Source organism: Pseudophryne corroboree, chromosome 6, assembly GCF_028390025.1.
Source record: "Pseudophryne corroboree isolate aPseCor3 chromosome 6, aPseCor3.hap2, whole genome shotgun sequence".
Taxonomy (NCBI): Eukaryota; Metazoa; Chordata; class Amphibia; order Anura; family Myobatrachidae; genus Pseudophryne; species Pseudophryne corroboree.
The window spans coordinates 354,017,014-354,023,013 of NC_086449.1; the positions used below are offsets into that span (position 1 = coordinate 354,017,014).

The 6,000-nt window shown below is 47.8% G+C and overlaps 1 long non-coding RNA gene across 2 annotated transcripts in view; it reads right to left on the reverse strand.

The window, feature by feature from the left end:
• LOC134932291 (uncharacterized) overlaps positions 1–3,021 on the reverse strand; it is a 73,157-nt gene extending 70,136 nt beyond the window's left edge. Inside the window, exon 1 of one of the 2 annotated variants that reach the window (XR_010179297.1) lies at positions 2,853–3,021. This is a non-coding gene — a long non-coding RNA (uncharacterized LOC134932291). The remainder of the gene's footprint in view (positions 1–2,852) is intronic. The other variant, XR_010179296.1, reaches the window with a different exon arrangement.
• Positions 3,022–6,000: the final 2,979 nt, after the last annotated feature.

The window sequence follows — 6,000 nt, forward strand, 5'->3', positions numbered from 1 at the left end:
GACAGCGTCTTTAATATGCTCTACGTTTAGCAATATAGTGTCCCTGTCTAGGGTGTCAATGTTTTCTGACAGGGAGTCTGACCATGCAGCTGCAGCACTGCACATCCATGCTGAGGCAATAGCTGGTCTCAGTATAATACCAGTGTGTGTATATATAGCTTTCTGGAGAGCCTCCTGCTTTCTATCAGCAGGTTCCTTTAGGGCGGCCGTATCCTGGGACGGCAGTGCCACCTTTTTTGATAAGCGCGTAAGTGCTTTATCCACCCTAGGGGGTGTTTCCCAACGTGACCTATCCTCTGGCGGGAAAGGGTACGCCATTAGTAATTTTTTTGAAATTACCAATTTTTTATCGGGGGAAGCCCACGCTAGTTCACACACTTCATTCAATTCTTCAGAAGGGGGAAAAACTACTGGTAGTTTTTTTTTCTCCCCAAACATAATACCCTTTTTTGTGGTACCTGGGGTCACCTCAGAAATGTGTAAAACATTTTTCATTGCCTCAATCATATAACGAGTGGCCCTATTGGACATTACATTAGTCTCTTCGTCGTCGACACTGGTATCAGTATCCGTGTCGACATCTGTGTCTGCCATCTGAGGTAGCGGGCGTTTTAGAGCCCCTGATGACTTTTGAGACGTCTGGGCAGGCACGGGCTGAGAAGCCGACAGCCCCGCATTTGGCATGTCGTCAAATTTTTTATCTAAGGAGTCGACACTTTCGCGTAATTCCTTCCACAAGTCCATCTACTCCGGTGTCTGCCCCGCAGGGGGTGACAACACATTTATAGGCACCTGCTCCTCCTCCACATAAGTCTCCTCATCAAACATGTCGACACAGCCGTACCGACACACCGCACACACACACAGGGAATGCTCTGACAGAAGACAGGACCCCACAAAGCCCTTTGGGGAGACAGAGAGAGAGTATGCCAGCACACACCAGTGCACTATATAAATCAGGGATTAACTAAATTATATCCCCTTATAGCTGCTATATGTATATTGCGCCTAAATTTAGTGCCCCCCCTCTCTTTTTTACCCTTTGCTGTATTGTAGACTGCAGGGGACAGCCAGGGAGCTTCCTTCCAGCGGAGCTGTGAGGGAGAAATGGCGCCAGTGTGCTGAGGGAGATAGCTCCGCCCCTTTTTCGGCGGACTTTTCTCCCGCTTTTTTATGGATTCTGGCAGGGGTATTTATCACATATATAGCCTCTGGGGCTATATATTGTGATATATTTGCCAGCCAAGGTGTATTTATTGCTTCTCAGGGCGCCCCCCCCCCAGCGCCCTGCACCCTCAGTGACCGGAGTGTGAAGTGTGTATGAGGAGCAATGGCGCACAGCTGCAGTGCTGTGCGCTACCTTGGTGAAGACTGATGTCTTCTGCCGCCGATTTTCCGGATTCTTCTTGCTTCTGGCTCTGTAAGGTGGCCGGCGGCGCGGCTCCGGAACCGAACATCAATGGCCGGTTCCATGCGGTCGATCCCTCTGGAGCCAATGGTGTCCAGTAGCCTAAGAAGCCCAAGCTACCACCAGTTAGGTAGGTTCGCTTCTTCTCCCCTTAGTCCCTCGCTGCAGTGAGTCTGTTGCCAGCAGATCTCACTGTAAAATAAAAAACCTAAAATATACTTTCTCTCTAGGAGCTCAGGAGAGCCCCTAGTGTGCATCCAGCTCAGCCGGGCACAGGATTCTAACTGAAGTCTGGAGGAGGGTCATAGTGGGAGGAGCCAGTGCACACCAGGTAGTCCTAAATGTTTCTTAGCTGTGCCCAGTCTCCTTCGGAGCCGCTATTCCCCATGGTCCTTACGGAGTCCCCAGCATCCACTAGGACGTCAGAGAAAAGATTTTAAACCTACCGGTAAATCTTTATCTCGTAGTCCATAGAGGATGCTGGGCGTCCGTCCCAAGTGCGGACTACTTCTGCAAGACTTGTATATAGTTATTGCTTACATAAGAGTTATGTTATAGTTTTCATCGGTCTTCGACTGATGCTATGTTGTTGTCATACTGTTAACTGGGTAGTATTTCACAAGTTATACGGTGTGATTGGTGTAGCTGGTATGAATCTTGCCCTTGGATTAACAAAATCCTTTCCTCGTACTGTCCGTCTCCTCTGGGCACAGTTTCTCTAACTGAGGTCTGGAGGAGGGGCATAGAGGGAGGAGCCAGTGCACACCCAGATCTAAAGTCTTTCTTAAAGTGCCCAAGTCTCCTGCGGAGCCCGTCTATCCCCATGGTCCTTACGAAGTCCCCAGCATCCTCTACGGACTACGAGAAAAAGATTTACCGGTAGGTTTCAAATCTTATTTTTCCTTCCCTTACTTATACTATCATCTACTCCAGGCATTCCCAACCTTGGTCCTCAAGGCACACAAACAGTGGAGGTTTACTGATATCCAGGCTTTAGCACAGATAGTAAAATCAAAATAACTGAGGTACTAATTAAGTCACCTGGGCTCAAGTGAAAAACTTGGACTATTAGTGTGCCTTGAGGACGGATGTTGGGAATGCCTGATCCACTACTTACTCCCTACAACGGCACTCAAACCTTTGTTTCTGCCACCCTGCTGCTTATTTCATTATGACCATTGAGGCAGCAATGTTTATAAACCATGTACTTGTCCTGCAATGTCTTGTACTGTAAGTCACTGTTTTCTTATTTTGCTCATGTTTATGTATTTTGTTAGGCACTGTGGAACCCTTGTGGTGCCATATAAAGGATAATAACACAGGTTTGCCAAATAACACATATTGCAACATGTTTTGATGACATATGAAAGGACAAGAAAGTATCTGAAAACTGTGGAAGTAATTTTCAAAGCATAAAATAGATCCTGCATAGCATATACAGTACCTTCACAACCACAATGCTCTTTCATTTCGGTAGGCCACACAGCTACATGGTGTAAGATGCCGCAATTGCCATGTAGCCACAATAGGCAAAGATCTAATGGAGAAGCTGGGTGGAGTCAATGGGTTACCAACAAAGGGGGTATTTCAGAGTTGATCACAGCAGCAAATTTGTTAGCATTTGTGTAAAACCATGTGCAGAGAGAGTTAGATTTGGGTGGGTTATTTTGGTTCTGCGCAGGGAAAATACTGGCTGCTCTATTTTTACACTGCAATTTAGATTTCAGTTTGAACACACCCCACCCAAATCTAACTCTCTGCACATGTTATATCTGCCCCCCCCCCCTCTGCAGTGCACATGGTTTTGCCCAACTGCTAACAAATTTGCTGCTGCGATCAACTCTGAATTAGACCCAAAGTACAATGGAGTCTCACAGATGCATGGTTTTGCAGGGCAGTGCAGATAGGAGGATTCTGTTTGTAGCAAGATTACTGAAATAAGATAAATGGATGGATATGATGCATATGCACTCCACATACAGCAGGCTTTTTCAACCAGTGTGCCGTGGCACACTAGTGTGCCGCGACCAGTTGCAAGGTGTGCCGCGGAGCCAGAGCAGCTTCCTGCACCTTCAGAGTGAACTGTTGGCCTGGGCTCTTCTTAGAGGATCAATCGTGCTCCGGCCATGATGTATGCCTTGAAGACGCGGCGGTGTGATATCATAGGTCACGCTGCCGCGTCTCACCACCCAGCCAGCTCACCCACCTGCATACACATTTTCCAGTTCCTGCCTGCATCCACAGCTTTCCTTGCCCACCCACATCCACACCTGCCCGACCGCCCGCTGCTCAGTATTCGCAGCACTCCACTATGAATAACACCCGCCACTGAGGGACAGGGAGGAGGACAGCTGACCGGTAGGGGCTAATATTTGTTATTTTTTTTCCACCTGTGGGGAAAAAATAGGATTCATGTGGGGAGAATAAGTATTTATGGATTTATGGGGGGAACAATGTGAATAATTCCTGTGGGGAGCAATATGATTTATGTGGGGAGCAATGTGATTGTTTTTTCTGTGTAGGCCAATGTATGTATGGATTTTTTTTTTCTATGAGGGCCAATATGTGTTTTTTGTTTTTTTGTGTGGGGAACTGATGGTGTGCCTTAGCAATTTAAAAATATTGTTCGGTGTGCCACAAGTTAAAAAAGGTTGAAAATCACTGACATACAGACTTATATTTCGCACAAAGGGCCTAATTCAGATCTGTTCGCTTGCCAGCGTTTTTCGCTGTGCAGCGATCAGGTAACTACTGCGCATGCACCGCAATGCGCAGGCGCGTCGTATTTGTACAAAGCGGATCGTTGCTGTGCACTGGTTCTAGCGAAGAATCCATTTTCACAGCTGAACGCAAGGTGACTGACAGAAAGAGGGCGTTTGTGGGTGGCAACTGACAGTTTTCTGGGAGTGTTTGGAAAAACGCAGGCATGTCGAGGCGTTTGCAGGGCGGGTGTCTGACGTCAATTCCGGGTTCGAATAGGCTGAAGTTATCGCAGCGGCTGAGTAAGGTTAGAGCTACTCAGAAACTGCATAAACTGCTTTTGTACTGCTCAGCTGCACACTTGCAAAGCTAAAATACACTCCCCTATAGGCGGCTTCTATCTGTTCAGCGCTGCAAAAAATAGCGAGTGAACAGATCTGAATTAGGCCCACAATCTGAGCTGGAGGAAACTTGGACTTGTCCTATACATTTAGACAATTTTCTCTTACGGCCTAGAGGATGCTGGGGACTCCGTAAGGACCATGGGGAAAGACGGGCTCCGCAGGAGACATGGGCACTAAAAAAGAACTTTAGGTATGGGTGTGCACTGGCTCCTCCCTCTATGCCCCTCCTCCAGACCTCCAAACTCTCCTGAGTTTCCTGAAAAGAAAGTAATTTTGTTAGGTTTTTTATTTTCAAGGAGCCTGCTGGCAACAGACTCCCTGCATCGAGGGACTGAGGCGAGAGAAACAGACCTACTTTAATGTTAGGCTCTGTTTCTTAGGCTACTGGACACCATTAGCTCCAGAAGGAACTTCAGAGGCGGCAGAAGACTTCATATCTTCACTGAGGTAAAGCTGCGCGCCATTGCTCGCGCACAACACACACACGGCAGGCACTGTAAGGGTGCAGGGCGCAGGGGGGGTGCCCTGGGCAGCAGCAGGAACCTCCAATTTGGCTAAAAACGATATATACAGGCTTTGGCACTGTATATAAGAGATCCCCCGCCAGTTTTTTAAATATTTTCAGCGGGACTGAAGCCCGCCGCTGAGGGGGCGGAGCTTGTTCCTCAGCACTCACCGGTGCCATTTTCTCCGCAGCACACCGCTGAGAGGAAGCTCCCCGGACTCTCCCCTGCTTACCACGGTGAAAGAGGGTTTTAAAGAAGGGGGGGCACATAATTTGGCTCAGATAGATGATAACAGCGCTATCTGGGTAAACATATTGTGTTTTTTCCTGGGTCATTGGCGCTGGGTGTGTGCTGGCATACTCTCTCTCTGTCTCTCCAAAGGGCCTTGTGGGGGAACTGTCTTCAGATAAGAGGATTCCCTGAGTGTGTGGTGCGTCGGTACGCATGTGTCGGCATGTCTGAGGTAGAAGGCTCTCCTAGGGAGGAGGTGGAACAAATGAGTGTGGTGTCTCCGTCGGCAACACCGACACCTGACTGGATGGATATGTGGAATGTTTTAAGTGCTAATCTGAATTTATTGCACAAAAGGTTGGACAAAGCTGAGTCCAGGGAATGTACAGGGAGTCAAGCCCTGCCTGCCCCTATGTCGCAGGGACCTTCGGGGTCTCAAAAGCGCCCACTATCCCATTTAGTAGACACTAATACCGACACGGCTTCTGACTCGTGTCGACTACGATGATGCAAAGTTACAGCCAAAATTGGCTAAAAGTATTCAATATAAGATTATTGCAATAAAGGATGTACTGCATATCACAGAGGAACCCCCTGTCCCTGACACGAGGGTACACATGAATAAGGAAAAGAAACCTGAAGTAACTTTTCACCCATCTCATGAGCTGAACGAGTTATTTGAAAAGGCTTGGGAATCTCCAGACAAGAAACTGCAGATTCCCAAAAGGATTCTTATGGCGCATCCTTTCCC